General features: G+C 42.6%; 15 non-coding genes across 15 annotated transcripts; all 15 read left to right on the top strand.

Moving 5' to 3' along the window:
* The first annotated feature begins 367 nt into the window (after positions 1 to 367).
* trnal-aag (transfer RNA leucine (anticodon AAG)) lies at positions 368 to 449 on the top strand. Its single transcript has one exon. It is a non-coding gene; the product is annotated as a tRNA-Leu (tRNA).
* A 473-nt stretch (positions 450 to 922) lies between these two features.
* trnae-uuc (transfer RNA glutamic acid (anticodon UUC)) lies at positions 923 to 994 on the top strand. Its single transcript has one exon. It is a non-coding gene; the product is annotated as a tRNA-Glu (tRNA).
* A 567-nt stretch (positions 995 to 1561) lies between these two features.
* Positions 1562 to 1643, top strand: trnal-uag (transfer RNA leucine (anticodon UAG)). Its single transcript has one exon. It is a non-coding gene; the product is annotated as a tRNA-Leu (tRNA).
* A 1833-nt stretch (positions 1644 to 3476) lies between these two features.
* trnal-aag (transfer RNA leucine (anticodon AAG)) lies at positions 3477 to 3558 on the top strand. The gene has a single exon. It is a non-coding gene; the product is annotated as a tRNA-Leu (tRNA).
* Positions 3559 to 4031: 473 nt separating this feature from the next.
* On the top strand, positions 4032 to 4103 carry trnae-uuc (transfer RNA glutamic acid (anticodon UUC)). The gene has a single exon. It is a non-coding gene; the product is annotated as a tRNA-Glu (tRNA).
* A 573-nt stretch (positions 4104 to 4676) lies between these two features.
* trnal-uag (transfer RNA leucine (anticodon UAG)) lies at positions 4677 to 4758 on the top strand. The gene has a single exon. It is a non-coding gene; the product is annotated as a tRNA-Leu (tRNA).
* Positions 4759 to 6591: 1833 nt separating this feature from the next.
* Positions 6592 to 6673, top strand: trnal-aag (transfer RNA leucine (anticodon AAG)). The gene has a single exon. It is a non-coding gene; the product is annotated as a tRNA-Leu (tRNA).
* Positions 6674 to 7146: 473 nt separating this feature from the next.
* trnae-uuc (transfer RNA glutamic acid (anticodon UUC)) lies at positions 7147 to 7218 on the top strand. Its single transcript has one exon. It is a non-coding gene; the product is annotated as a tRNA-Glu (tRNA).
* Positions 7219 to 7785: 567 nt separating this feature from the next.
* trnal-uag (transfer RNA leucine (anticodon UAG)) lies at positions 7786 to 7867 on the top strand. Its single transcript has one exon. It is a non-coding gene; the product is annotated as a tRNA-Leu (tRNA).
* Positions 7868 to 9700: 1833 nt separating this feature from the next.
* Positions 9701 to 9782, top strand: trnal-aag (transfer RNA leucine (anticodon AAG)). The gene has a single exon. It is a non-coding gene; the product is annotated as a tRNA-Leu (tRNA).
* A 473-nt stretch (positions 9783 to 10255) lies between these two features.
* trnae-uuc (transfer RNA glutamic acid (anticodon UUC)) lies at positions 10256 to 10327 on the top strand. The gene has a single exon. It is a non-coding gene; the product is annotated as a tRNA-Glu (tRNA).
* A 573-nt stretch (positions 10328 to 10900) lies between these two features.
* trnal-uag (transfer RNA leucine (anticodon UAG)) lies at positions 10901 to 10982 on the top strand. Its single transcript has one exon. It is a non-coding gene; the product is annotated as a tRNA-Leu (tRNA).
* Positions 10983 to 12815: 1833 nt separating this feature from the next.
* Positions 12816 to 12897, top strand: trnal-aag (transfer RNA leucine (anticodon AAG)). Its single transcript has one exon. It is a non-coding gene; the product is annotated as a tRNA-Leu (tRNA).
* Positions 12898 to 13370: 473 nt separating this feature from the next.
* Positions 13371 to 13442, top strand: trnae-uuc (transfer RNA glutamic acid (anticodon UUC)). The gene has a single exon. It is a non-coding gene; the product is annotated as a tRNA-Glu (tRNA).
* A 573-nt stretch (positions 13443 to 14015) lies between these two features.
* Positions 14016 to 14097, top strand: trnal-uag (transfer RNA leucine (anticodon UAG)). The gene has a single exon. It is a non-coding gene; the product is annotated as a tRNA-Leu (tRNA).
* Positions 14098 to 14591: the final 494 nt, after the last annotated feature.

Here is a 14591-nt window from a genome sequence, read left to right as displayed (position 1 = left end):
CTTTTGCAAAAGTCATTTACAATGTGCAGGTGTTTCATATATTTTTATTCACAGTGTCAACACTGACTGGTTAGTGGCTACTCAAGTGTGCTTCAAGTCCACCGCATTGTAAGGTGTTAGATTGTGTGGTCTAAGGAGCTGGGTTAAGACTCCAGGCTCCTCACACATGTGGGTTGAAATCCTATTGCTGCAATAAGAGTTTAACCAGGGCAGGCAGATGCTATTGTATCCAAAAACATTCAGGCAAGTATTAAACATGTTTTTCTAAAACAGCAAGAGCATCACTGAATGTTCTGGGCTTCTATTTTGTGCTGCACTTTTCAAGTTTTACTATCTAGATTTTTGCGATGAGGTCCTTACTCGCATTGGTAGCATGACCGAGCGGTCTAAGGTGCTGGATTAAGGCTCCAGTCTCTTCGGAGGCGTGGGTTCGAATCCCACTGCTGCCATAGTGTTCTAGCGGCAAAGTTTTGTTTCTTCCATGCCTTACCAATAAATTGTAAGGGCTGCAGTGGAAATCAAATCTGTTATAGAATGTCTGTCAAGTCCAAACATGCAGGAAACCCATCAGGAGCAATTCTTCCAAACCACATTAGGCACGTGCTGTAAAGTCATTTACAACTTGCATGTTTTTCATGTCTTTTTGTTCATGGTCTCATCACTGACTGGTTAGTGGACTTTCCCACATGCCACTCAAGTGTGCTTCAAGTCCAGTCCACTCCCTTGTAATGTGCTTTTGAGCAGAACCTGCAACTGCTGGAGAATTGATTAAGGTGCTGCTATGTTGGTCTCACCAAGGCTGCAGAGTGACAAGAGTATCCTTGATTTCATGACAGTGGAGCAGTCCCATATGGTCTAGCGGCTAGAATGCCTGGTTCTAACCCAGCAGCACGAGCACGACAGTGGCGCATTACCAAACCAATCCCATATGGTCTAGCGGTTAGGATTCCTGGTTTTCACCCAGGCGACCCGGGTTCAACTCCCGGTATGGGAACATGTCTTTAATGTGCCCACAAGCCAATGTGTTCTTTGTGTTAATCCCACGATGGATTAAATGGGGCAAAGTTGTTGGCTGAAGGCAAACATCAGCTAAGCACATGGCATAATGGTTCAGATCAGGACTGTACAGTCTTCAGTGATGAGGATGTACAAAAGCAGGCCTGCAATTATGAGCGGCGAGTCAAGGTGGCTGTTTATGTGAAAATCAAATGAGCTTCTTTGAAACAAGGGTGGGTGCATTAAGGGTACGTCTTTTGCCATCTTACAATGCTGTGATTGCAACCGTTCCTTGACTCTCTGTGAATGGTGATCCTGCCTGTTGATCAGTGCTTATGACAAGTTGCATATGGACAATGATGAAACTGAGCCAAGAGCCCATTGTTAATCAGGGTTGATGAACAGGTTTTAACCAGGACAGGCAGATGTTTTTGTGTCCAAAAAGTATTAAACATGTTTTTCTACAACAACAAGAGCATCACTGAATGTTCTGAGCTCCTATTTTGTGCTGCACTTTTTCAAGTTTTACTGTCTAGATTTTTGCGATGAGGTCCTCACTCGCAATGGTAGCATGACCGAGCGGTCTAAGGTGCTGGATTTAGGCTCCAGTCTCTTCGGAGGCGTGGCTTCGAATCCCACTGCTGCCATAGTCTTCAGGTTCTTTTCGTGTTTCTTCCATCCCCTACCAATAAATTGTAAGGGCTGCAGTGGAACTCAAATCTGTTACAGAATGTCTGTCAAGTACAATCAAGCAGGAATCTCATCAAGAGCAATTCTTCCAAACCAGGGTGATGTTAGGTGTTGTGCAAGTTTTCCATTCAATAAAGCCTCCAGACAAGCGGTCAGTGGTAGCTAACATTCTTTAATAATAACAAGAACAGAAGCCAAGCTTGGTGAAGGAATGCATCATTGCGGGGCAGACGATGGGCAGAGTCCCTAACTGAGTCTAGCATGGCCTTCAGTTACATACCTCTTACAGGAACTAAAGGCAGTACACAGCTGTTTTCACACCTTTGGTACCCCCACCCCCAAAGAAAGTTTCACACTCCCTTGCAACCTCTTACAGTGGAGAAGGAGACAAAAGACTCCTCCCCCCACTCTGGGTCCTTTATGTGTGAATGCTTCCCTCAAACATCCTGAGATACCATCTGTTACCAGTATGAGTGTGAGAGACATGCTGAAATCCAGTGGCACCAAGGTATTATACAACCACAAAGGGACCATGAGTATGTTAAGCTATTTTCAGATGTGCGCTGCTATTTAACCCTCCGCACCCCATGACAGCAACGGACAGCCAGGAGTTTTTGTAGGTGAATAACATCAACATTTGACAATAATATTGCTCGGTTATGATAGTGAGGTGAGCTGTTGAGGATTTCTGTTGGTAGGTGCTGTTCCTGACAATGTAGCTGCTGTTAGCAGAAACTTCTATAAGCTTTGGAGGTAATGCCACCAGACTTGGTCAATTACCCAGAAAACTCTATTGCAATGTGTGACTATAATAAAACTTGGTGTTGCAATGTGTCATTGAGAATTATTTGGAGGAATTTGGAACATCCTAAAAGGATTCTCAGGAATCTGGAACATTCTAATAGAACTCTCAAAAATCCTAAAATAGCTCTTGTGAATTCGAAACATTCTAAAAGAATTCTCAGGAATACAGGGTTAACTTTTGATACTTCTTTTTAAATACTCTCATTTCTACCTTTCCCTAGCCCATCGTTGTAAATAGGAATATCTTTGTAATAACTTACTTGGTTACCTTGTGGTACAAATGTAACACGAGTGTGTGTTACATGAGACTATGCTCTTGCCCTAGTTCCATTTCAGTTAATATCTGTTGAATACAATTTACAGATGTTCAAGAAATAAAACTCTCAAGTCCAATCCACTTCAAGTCCAACTTCAATAGAAGAATCAGAGCCTTCCAGAGACGGTCTCACGTCTCTCATGGTCAGTCATTTTGACCTTTCACTAATGATGTTGAAGTACAGACAGGCAACAATAGCTTCGGCTTTTGTAAGGCATCAGTGGAGAAGAAGATTAACAGAAGAGTGAGCAGGATATTGTTTGTTTTTATAATAATGCGATTAATACATGAATAAAAGAAATTCTTTTGCAAAAGTCATTTACAATGTGCAGGTGTTTCATATATTTTTATTCACAGTGTCAACACTGACTGGTTAGTGGCTACTCAAGTGTGCTTCAAGTCCACCGCATTGTAAGGTGTTAGATTGTGTGGTCTAAGGATCTGGGTTAAGACTCCAGGCTCCTCACACATGTGGGTTGAAATCCTATTGCTGCAATAAGAGTTTAACCAGGGCAGGCAGATGCTATTGTATCCAAAAACATTCAGGCAAGTATTAAACATGTTTTTCTAAAACAGCAAGAGCATCACTGAATGTTCTGGGCTTCTATTTTGTGCTGCACTTTTCAAGTTTTACTATCCAGATTTTTGCGATGAGGTCCTTACTCGCATTGGTAGCATGACCGAGCGGTCTAAGGTGCTGGATTAAGGCTCCAGTCTCTTCGGAGGCGTGGGTTCGAATCCCACTGCTGCCATAGTGTTCTAGAGGCAAAGTTTTGTTTCTTCCATGCCTTACCAATAAATTGTAAGGGCTGCAGTGGAAATCAAATCTGTTATAGAATGTCTGTCAAGTCCAAACATGCAGGAAACCCATCAGGAGCAATTCTTCCAAACCACATTAGGCACGTGCTGTAAAGTCATTTACAACTTGCATGTTTTTCATGTCTTTTTGTTCATGGTCTCATCACTGACTGGTTAGTGGACTTTCCCACATGCCACTCAAGTGTGCTTCAAGTCCAGTCCACTCCCTTGTAATGTGCTTTTGAGCAGAACCTGCAACTGCTGGAGAATTGATTAAGGTGCTGCTATGTTGGTCTCACCAAGGCTGCAGAGTGACAAGAGTATCCTTGATTTCATGACAGTGGAGCAGTCCCATATGGTCTAGCGGCTAGAATGCCTGGTTCTAACCCAGCAGCACGAGCACGACAGTGGCGCATTACCAAACCAATCCCATATGGTCTAGCGGTTAGGATTCCTGGTTTTCACCCAGGCGACCCGGGTTCAACTCCCGGTATGGGAACATGTCTTTAATGTGCCCACAAGCCAATGTGTTCTTTGTGTTAATCCCACGATGGATTACATAGGGCAAAGTTGTTGGCTGAAGGCAAACATCAGGTAAGGCTAAGCACATGGCATAATGGTTCAGATCGGGACTGTACAGTCTTCAGTGATGAGGATGTACACAAGCAGGCCTGCAATTATGAGCGGCGAGTCAAGGTGGCTGTTTATGTGAAAATCAAATGAGCTTCTTTGAAACAAGGGTGGGTGCATTAAGGGTACGTCTTTTGCCATCTTACAATGCTGTGATTGCAACGGTTCCTTGACTCTCTGTGAATGGTGATCCTGCCTGTTGATCAGTGCTTATGACAAGTTGCATATGGACAATGATGAAACTGAGCCAAGAGCCCATTGTTAATCAGGGTTGATGAACAGGTTTTAACCAGGACAGGCAGATGTTTTTGTGTCCAAAAAGTATTAAACATGTTTTTCTACAACAACAAGAGCATCACTGAATGTTCTGAGCTCCTATTTTGTGCTGCTCTTTTTCAAGTTTTACTGTCTAGATTTTTGCGATGAGGTCCTCACTCGCAATAGTAGCATGACCGAGCGGTCTAAGGTGCTGGATTTAGGCTCCAGTCTCTTCGGAGGCGTGGGTTCGAATCCCACTGCTGCCATAGTCTTCAGGTTCTTTTCGTGTTTCTTCCATCCCCTACCAATAAATTGTAAGGGCTGCAGTGGAACTCAAATCTGTTACAGAATGTCTGTCAAGTACAGTCAAGCAGGAATCTCATCAAGAGCAATTCTTCCAAACCAGGGTGATGTTAGGTGTTGTGCAAGTTTTCCATTCAATAAAGCCTCCAGACAAGCGGTCAGTGGTAGCTAACATTCTTTAATAATAACAAGAACAGAAGCCAAGCTTGGTGAAGGAATGCATCATTGCGGGGCAGACGATGGGCAGAGTCCCTAACTGAGTCTAGCATGGCCTTCAGTTACATACCTCTTACAGGAACTAAAGGCAGTACACAGCTGTTTTCACACCTTTGGTACCCCCACCCCCAAAGAAAGTTTCACACTCCCTTGCAACCTCTTACAGTGGAGAAGGAGACAAAAGACTCCTCCCCCCACTCTGGGTCCTTTGTGTGTGAATGCTTCCCTCAAACATCCTGAGATACCATCTGTTACCAGTATGAGTGTGAGAGACATGCTGAAATCCAGTGGCACCAAGGTATTATACAACCACAAAGGGACCATGAGTATGTTAAGCTATTTTCAGATGTGCGCTGCTATTTAACCCTCCGCACCCCATGACAGCAACGGACAGCCAGGAGTTTTTGTAGGTGAATAACATCAACATTTGACAATAATATTGCTCGGTTATGATAGTGAGGTGAGCTGTTGAGGATATCTGTTGGTAGGTGCTGTTCCTGACAATGTAGCTGCTGTTAGCAGAAACTTCTATAAGCTTTGGAGGTAATGCCACCAGACTTGGTCAATTACCCAGAAAACTCTATTGCAATGTGTGACTATAATAAAACTTGGTGTTGCAATGTGTCATTGAGAATTATTTGGAGGAATTTGGAACATCCTAAAAGGATTCTCAGGAATCTGGAACATTCTAATAGAACTCTCAAAAATCCTAAAATAGCTCTTGTGAATTCGAAACATTCTAAAAGAATTCTCAGGAATACAGGGTTAACTTTTGATACTTCTTTTTAAATACTCTCATTTCTACCTTTCCCTAGCCCATCGTTGTAAATAGGAATATCTTTGTAATAACTTACTTGGTTACCTTGTGGTACAAATGTAACACGAGTGTGTGTTACATGAGACTATGCTCTTGCCCTAGTTCCATTTCAGTTAATATCTGTTGAATACAATTTACAGATGTTCAAGAAATAAAACTCTCAAGTCCAATCCACTTCAAGTCCAACTTCAATAGAAGAATCAGAGCCTTCCAGAGACGGTCTCACGTCTCTCATGGTCAGTCATTTTGACCTTTCACTAATGATGTTGAAGTACAGACAGGCAACAATAGCTTCGGCTTTTGTAAGGCATCAGTGGAGAAGAAGATTAACAGAAGAGTGAGCAGGATATTGTTTGTTTTTATAATAATGCGATTAATACATGAATAAAAGAAATTCTTTTGCAAAAGTCATTTACAATGTGCAGGTGTTTCATATATTTTTATTCACAGTGTCAACACTGACTGGTTAGTGGCTACTCAAGTGTGCTTCAAGTCCACCGCATTGTAAGGTGTTAGATTGTGTGGTCTAAGGAGCTGGGTTAAGACTCCAGGCTCCTCACACATGTGGGTTGAAATCCTATTGCTGCAATAAGAGTTTAACCAGGGCAGGCAGATGCTATTGTATCCAAAAACATTCAGGCAAGTATTAAACATGTTTTTCTAAAACAGCAAGAGCATCACTGAATGTTCTGGGCTTCTATTTTGTGCTGCACTTTTCAAGTTTTACTATCTAGATTTTTGCGATGAGGTCCTTACTCGCATTGGTAGCATGACCGAGCGGTCTAAGGTGCTGGATTAAGGCTCCAGTCTCTTCGGAGGCGTGGGTTCGAATCCCACTGCTGCCATAGTGTTCTAGCGGCAAAGTTTTGTTTCTTCCATGCCTTACCAATAAATTGTAAGGGCTGCAGTGGAAATCAAATCTGTTATAGAATGTCTGTCAAGTCCAAACATGCAGGAAACCCATCAGGAGCAATTCTTCCAAACCACATTAGGCACGTGCTGTAAAGTCATTTACAACTTGCATGTTTTTCATGTCTTTTTGTTCATGGTCTCATCACTGACTGGTTAGTGGACTTTCCCACATGCCACTCAAGTGTGCTTCAAGTCCAGTCCACTCCCTTGTAATGTGCTTTTGAGCAGAACCTGCAACTGCTGGAGAATTGATTAAGGTGCTGCTATGTTGGTCTCACCAAGGCTGCAGAGTGACAAGAGTATCCTTGATTTCATGACAGTGGAGCAGTCCCATATGGTCTAGCGGCTAGAATGCCTGGTTCTAACCCAGCAGCACGAGCACGACAGTGGCGCATTACCAAACCAATCCCATATGGTCTAGCGGTTAGGATTCCTGGTTTTCACCCAGGCGACCCGGGTTCAACTCCCGGTATGGGAACATGTCTTTAATGTGCCCACAAGCCAATGTGTTCTTTGTGTTAATCCCACGATGGATTAAATGGGGCAAAGTTGTTGGCTGAAGGCAAACATCAGCTAAGCACATGGCATAATGGTTCAGATCAGGACTGTACAGTCTTCAGTGATGAGGATGTACAAAAGCAGGCCTGCAATTATGAGCGGCGAGTCAAGGTGGCTGTTTATGTGAAAATCAAATGAGCTTCTTTGAAACAAGGGTGGGTGCATTAAGGGTAAGTCTTTTGCCATCTTACAATGCTGTGATTGCAACCCTTCCTTGACTCTCTGTGAATGGTGATCCTGCCTGTTGATCAGTGCTTATGACAAGTTGCATATGGACAATGATGAAACTGAGCCAAGAGCCCATTGTTAATCAGGGTTGATGAACAGGTTTTAACCAGGACAGGCAGATGTTTTTGTGTCCAAAAAGTATTAAACATGTTTTTCTACAACAACAAGAGCATCACTGAATGTTCTGAGCTCCTATTTTGTGCTGCACTTTTTCAAGTTTTACTGTCTAGATTTTTGCGATGAGGTCCTCACTCGCAATGGTAGCATGACCGAGCGGTCTAAGGTGCTGGATTTAGGCTCCAGTCTCTTCGGAGGCGTGGGTTCGAATCCCACTGCTGCCATAGTCTTCAGGTTCTTTTCGTGTTTCTTCCATCCCCTACCAATAAATTGTAAGGGCTGCAGTGGAACTCAAATCTGTTACAGAATGTCTGTCAAGTACAATCAAGCAGGAATCTCATCAAGAGCAATTCTTCCAAACCAGGGTGATGTTAGGTGTTGTGCAAGTTTTCCATTCAATAAAGCCTCCAGACAAGCGGTCAGTGGTAGCTAACATTCTTTAATAATAACAAGAACAGAAGCCAAGCTTGGTGAAGGAATGCATCATTGCGGGGCAGACGATGGGCAGAGTCCCTAACTGAGTCTAGCATGGCCTTCAGTTACATACCTCTTACAGGAACTAAAGGCAGTACACAGCTGTTTTCACACCTTTGGTACCCCCACCCCCAAAGAAAGTTTCACACTCCCTTGCAACCTCTTACAGTGGAGAAGGAGACAAAAGACTCCTCCCCCCACTCTGGGTCCTTTATGTGTGAATGCTTCCCTCAAACATCCTGAGATACCATCTGTTACCAGTATGAGTGTGAGAGACATGCTGAAATCCAGTGGCACCAAGGTATTATACAACCACAAAGGGACCATGAGTATGTTAAGCTATTTTCAGATGTGCGCTGCTATTTAACCCTCCGCACCCCATGACAGCAACGGACAGCCAGGAGTTTTTGTAGGTGAATAACATCAACATTTGACAATAATATTGCTCGGTTATGATAGTGAGGTGAGCTGTTGAGGATATCTGTTGGTAGGTGCTGTTCCTGACAATGTAGCTGCTGTTAGCAGAAACTTCTATAAGCTTTGGAGGTAATGCCACCAGACTTGGTCAATTACCCAGAAAACTCTATTGCAATGTGTGACTATAATAAAACTTGGTGTTGCAATGTGTCATTGAGAATTATTTGGAGGAATTTGGAACATCCTAAAAGGATTCTCAGGAATCTGGAACATTCTAATAGAACTCTCAAAAATCCTAAAATAGCTCTTGTGAATTCGAAACATTCTAAAAGAATTCTCAGGAATACAGGGTTAACTTTTGATACTTCTTTTTAAATACTCTCATTTCTACCTTTCCCTAGCCCATCGTTGTAAATAGGAATATCTTTGTAATAACTTACTTGGTTACCTTGTGGTACAAATGTAACACGAGTGTGTGTTACATGAGACTATGCTCTTGCCCTAGTTCCATTTCAGTTAATATCTGTTGAATACAATTTACAGATGTTCAAGAAATAAAACTCTCAAGTCCAATCCACTTCAAGTCCAACTTCAATAGAAGAATCAGAGCCTTCCAGAGACGGTCTCACGTCTCTCATGGTCAGTCATTTTGACCTTTCACTAATGATGTTGAAGTACAGACAGGCAACAATAGCTTCAGCTTTTGTAAGGCATCAGTGGAGAAGAAGATTAACAGAAGAGTGAGCAGGATATTGTTTGTTTTTATAATAATGCGATTAATACATGAATAAAAGAAATTCTTTTGCAAAAGTCATTTACAATGTGCAGGTGTTTCATATATTTTTATTCACAGTGTCAACACTGACTGGTTAGTGGCTACTCAAGTGTGCTTCAAGTCCACCGCATTGTAAGGTGTTAGATTGTGTGGTCTAAGGATCTGGGTTAAGACTCCAGGCTCCTCACACATGTGGGTTGAAATCCTATTGCTGCAATAAGAGTTTAACCAGGGCAGGCAGATGCTATTGTATCCAAAAACATTCAGGCAAGTATTAAACATGTTTTTCTACAACAGTAAGAGCATCACTGAATGTTCTGGGCTTCTATTTTGTGCTGCACTTTTCAAGTTTTACTATCCAGATTTTTGCGATGAGGTCCTTACTCGCATTGGTAGCATGACCGAGCGGTCTAAGGTGCTGGATTAAGGCTCCAGTCTCTTCGGAGGCGTGGGTTCGAATCCCACTGCTGCCATAGTGTTCTAGAGGCAAAGTTTTGTTTCTTCCATGCCTTACCAATAAATTGTAAGGGCTGCAGTGGAAATCAAATCTGTTATAGAATGTCTGTCAAGTCCAAACATGCAGGAAACCCATCAGGAGCAATTCTTCCAAACCACATTAGGCACGTGCTGTAAAGTCATTTACAACTTGCATGTTTTTCATGTCTTTTTGTTCATGGTCTCATCACTGACTGGTTAGTGGACTTTCCCACATGCCACTCAAGTGTGCTTCAAGTCCAGTCCACTCCCTTGTAATGTGCTTTTGAGCAGAACCTGCAACTGCTGGAGAATTGATTAAGGTGCTGCTATGTTGGTCTCACCAAGGCTGCAGAGTGACAAGAGTATCCTTGATTTCATGACAGTGGAGCAGTCCCATATGGTCTAGCGGCTAGAATGCCTGGTTCTAACCCAGCAGCACGAGCACGACAGTGGCGCATTACCAAACCAATCCCATATGGTCTAGCGGTTAGGATTCCTGGTTTTCACCCAGGCGACCCGGGTTCAACTCCCGGTATGGGAACATGTCTTTAATGTGCCCACAAGCCAATGTGTTCTTTGTGTTAATCCCACGATGGATTACATAGGGCAAAGTTGTTGGCTGAAGGCAAACATCAGGTAAGGCTAAGCACATGGCATAATGGTTCAGATCGGGACTGTACAGTCTTCAGTGATGAGGATGTACACAAGCAGGCCTGCAATTATGAGCGGCGAGTCAAGGTGGCTGTTTATGTGAAAATCAAATGAGCTTCTTTGAAACAAGGGTGGGTGCATTAAGGGTACGTCTTTTGCCATCTTACAATGCTGTGATTGCAACGGTTCCTTGACTCTCTGTGAATGGTGATCCTGCCTGTTGATCAGTGCTTATGACAAGTTGCATATGGACAATGATGAAACTGAGCCAAGAGCCCATTGTTAATCAGGGTTGATGAACAGGTTTTAACCAGGACAGGCAGATGTTTTTGTGTCCAAAAAGTATTAAACATGTTTTTCTACAACAACAAGAGCATCACTGAATGTTCTGAGCTCCTATTTTGTGCTGCTCTTTTTCAAGTTTTACTGTCTAGATTTTTGCGATGAGGTCCTCACTCGCAATAGTAGCATGACCGAGCGGTCTAAGGTGCTGGATTTAGGCTCCAGTCTCTTCGGAGGCGTGGGTTCGAATCCCACTGCTGCCATAGTCTTCAGGTTCTTTTCGTGTTTCTTCCATCCCCTACCAATAAATTGTAAGGGCTGCAGTGGAACTCAAATCTGTTACAGAATGTCTGTCAAGTACAGTCAAGCAGGAATCTCATCAAGAGCAATTCTTCCAAACCAGGGTGATGTTAGGTGTTGTGCAAGTTTTCCATTCAATAAAGCCTCCAGACAAGCGGTCAGTGGTAGCTAACATTCTTTAATAATAACAAGAACAGAAGCCAAGCTTGGTGAAGGAATGCATCATTGCGGGGCAGACGATGGGCAGAGTCCCTAACTGAGTCTAGCATGGCCTTCAGTTACATACCTCTTACAGGAACTAAAGGCAGTACACAGCTGTTTTCACACCTTTGGTACCCCCACCCCCAAAGAAAGTTTCACACTCCCTTGCAACCTCTTACAGTGGAGAAGGAGACAAAAGACTCCTCCCCCCACTCTGGGTCCTTTGTGTGTGAATGCTTCCCTCAAACATCCTGAGATACCATCTGTTACCAGTATGAGTGTGAGAGACATGCTGAAATCCAGTGGCACCAAGGTATTATACAACCACAAAGGGACCATGAGTATGTTAAGCTATTTTCAGATGTGCGCTGCTATTTAACCCTCCGCACCCCATGACAGCAACGGACAGCCAGGAGTTTTTGTAGGTGAATAACATCAACATTTGACAATAATATTGCTCGGTTATGATAGTGAGGTGAGCTGTTGAGGATATCTGTTGGTAGGTGCTGTTCCTGACAATGTAGCTGCTGTTAGCAGAAACTTCTATAAGCTTTGGAGGTAATGCCACCAGACTTGGTCAATTACCCAGAAAACTCTATTGCAATGTGTGACTATAATAAAACTTGGTGTTGCAATGTGTCATTGAGAATTATTTGGAGGAATTTGGAACATCCTAAAAGGATTCTCAGGAATCTGGAACATTCTAATAGAACTCTCAAAAATCCTAAAATAGCTCTTGTGAATTCGAAACATTCTAAAAGAATTCTCAGGAATACAGGGTTAACTTTTGATACTTCTTTTTAAATACTCTCATTTCTACCTTTCCCTAGCCCATCGTTGTAAATAGGAATATCTTTGTAATAACTTACTTGGTTACCTTGTGGTACAAATGTAACACGAGTGTGTGTTACATGAGACTATGCTCTTGCCCTAGTTCCATTTCAGTTAATATCTGTTGAATACAATTTACAGATGTTCAAGAAATAAAACTCTCAAGTCCAATCCACTTCAAGTCCAACTTCAATAGAAGAATCAGAGCCTTCCAGAGACGGTCTCACGTCTCTCATGGTCAGTCATTTTGACCTTTCACTAATGATGTTGAAGTACAGATAGGCAACAATAGCTTCGGCTTTTGTAAGGCATCAGTGGAGAAGAAGATTAACAGAAGAGTGAGCAGGATATTGTTTGTTTTTATAATAATGCGATTAATACATGAATAAAAGAAATTCTTTTGCAAAAGTCATTTACAATGTGCAGGTGTTTCATATATTTTTATTCACAGTGTCAACACTGACTGGTTAGTGGCTACTCAAGTGTGCTTCAAGTCCACCGCATTGTAAGGTGTTAGATTGTGTGGTCTAAGGATCTGGGTTAAGACTCCAGGCTCCTCACACATGTGGGTTGAAATCCTATTGCTGCAATAAGAGTTTAACCAGGGCAGGCAGATGCTATTGTATCCAAAAACATTCAGGCAAGTATTAAACATGTTTTTCTAAAACAGCAAGAGCATCACTGAATGTTCTGGGCTTCTATTTTGTGCTGCACTTTTCAAGTTTTACTGTCTAGATTTTTGCGATGAGGTCCTTACTCGCATTGGTAGCATGACCGAGCGGTCTAAGGTGCTGGATTAAGGCTCCAGTCTCTTCGGAGGCGTGGGTTCGAATCCCACTGCTGCCATAGTGTTCTAGCGGCAAAGTTTTGTTTCTTCCATGCCTTACCAATAAATTGTAAGGGCTGCAGTGGAAATCAAATCTGTTATAGAATGTCTGTCAAGTCCAAACATGCAGGAAACCCATCAGGAGCAATTCTTCCAAACCACATTAGGCACGTGCTGTAAAGTCATTTACAACTTGCATGTTTTTCATGTCTTTTTGTTCATGGTCTCATCACTGACTGGTTAGTGGACTTTCCCACATGCCACTCAAGTGTGCTTCAAGTCCAGTCCACTCCCTTGTAATGTGCTTTTGAGCAGAACCTGCAACTGCTGGAGAATTGATTAAGGTGCTGCTATGTTGGTCTCACCAAGGCTGCAGAGTGACAAGAGTATCCTTGATTTCATGACAGTGGAGCAGTCCCATATGGTCTAGCGGCTAGAATGCCTGGTTCTAACCCAGCAGCACGAGCACGACAGTGGCGCATTACCAAACCAATCCCATATGGTCTAGCGGTTAAGATTCCTGGTTTTCACCCAGGCGACCCGGGTTCAACTCCCGGTATGGGAACATGTCTTTAATGTGCCCACAAGCCAATGTGTTCTTTGTGTTAATCCCACGATGGATTCCATAGGGCAAAGTTGTTGGCTGAAGGCAAACATCAGGTAAGGCTAAGCACATGGCATAACGGTTCAGATCGGGACTGTACAGTCTTCAGTGATGAGGATGTACACAAGCAGGCCTGCAATTATGAGCGGCGAGTCAAGGTGGCTGTTTATGTGAAAATCAAATGAGCTTCTTTGAAACAAGGGTGGGTGCATTAAGGGTAAGTCTTTTGCCATCTTACAATGCTGTGATTGCAACCCTTCCTTGACTCTCTGTGAATGGTGATCCTGCCTGTTGATCAGTGCTTATGACAAGTTGCATATGGACAATGATGAAACTGAGCCAAGAGCCCATTGTTAATCAGGGTTGATGAACAGGTTTTAACCAGGACAGGCAGATGTTTTTGTGTCCAAAAAGTATTAAACATGTTTTTCTACAACAGTAAGAGCATCACTGAATGTTCTGAGCTCCTATTTTGTGCTGCACTTTTTCAAGTTTTACTGTCTAGAGTTTTGCGATGAGGTCCTCACTCGCAATGGTAGCATGACCGAGCGGTCTAAGGTGCTGGATTTAGGCTCCAGTCTCTTCGGAGGCGTGGGTTCGAATCCCACTGCTGCCATAGTCTTCAGGTTCTTTTCGTGTTTCTTCCATCCCCTACCAATAAATTGTAAGGGCTGCAGTGGAACTCAAATCTGTTACAGAATGTCTGTCAAGTACAATCAAGCAGGAATCTCATCAAGAGCAATTCTTCCAAACCAGGGTGATAAGATAAGATAACCTTTATTAGTCCCACACGTGGGAAATTTGTTTTGTCACAGCAGGAAGTGGACAGTGCAAAAGTTATGAGGCAAAAATTAGAATACAATAAGAATAAATACAGTACACAACTGTACAGAATAGAATAAAATAAAATACTATATACAGTAGAATAAAATAAAATAAATATACAATAAGATAAAAATAGAATACAAATACAAATACTATATACAACTGAGTAAAAATACAACGATGACAGAAGGATTATTGCACTTAGTATTATTGCATATGTATGGATGTGTGTGCTTGATCAGTTAAAGTCTTTATTATGGAGTCTGACAGCAGTGGGGAGGAAAG

Source organism: Aulonocara sp. 'chitande type north' Nkhata Bay, linkage group LG3, assembly GCF_057382095.1.
Source record: "Aulonocara sp. 'chitande type north' Nkhata Bay isolate Kocher_YH1m ecotype deep benthic linkage group LG3, A_spYH_male_GT1.1, whole genome shotgun sequence".
In the NCBI taxonomy this organism is placed as follows: domain Eukaryota; kingdom Metazoa; phylum Chordata; class Actinopteri; order Cichliformes; family Cichlidae; genus Aulonocara; species Aulonocara sp. 'chitande type north' Nkhata Bay.
Note: the sequence above shows the minus strand (reverse complement) of the source record. Positions and strands in the feature narration are given on the sequence as shown.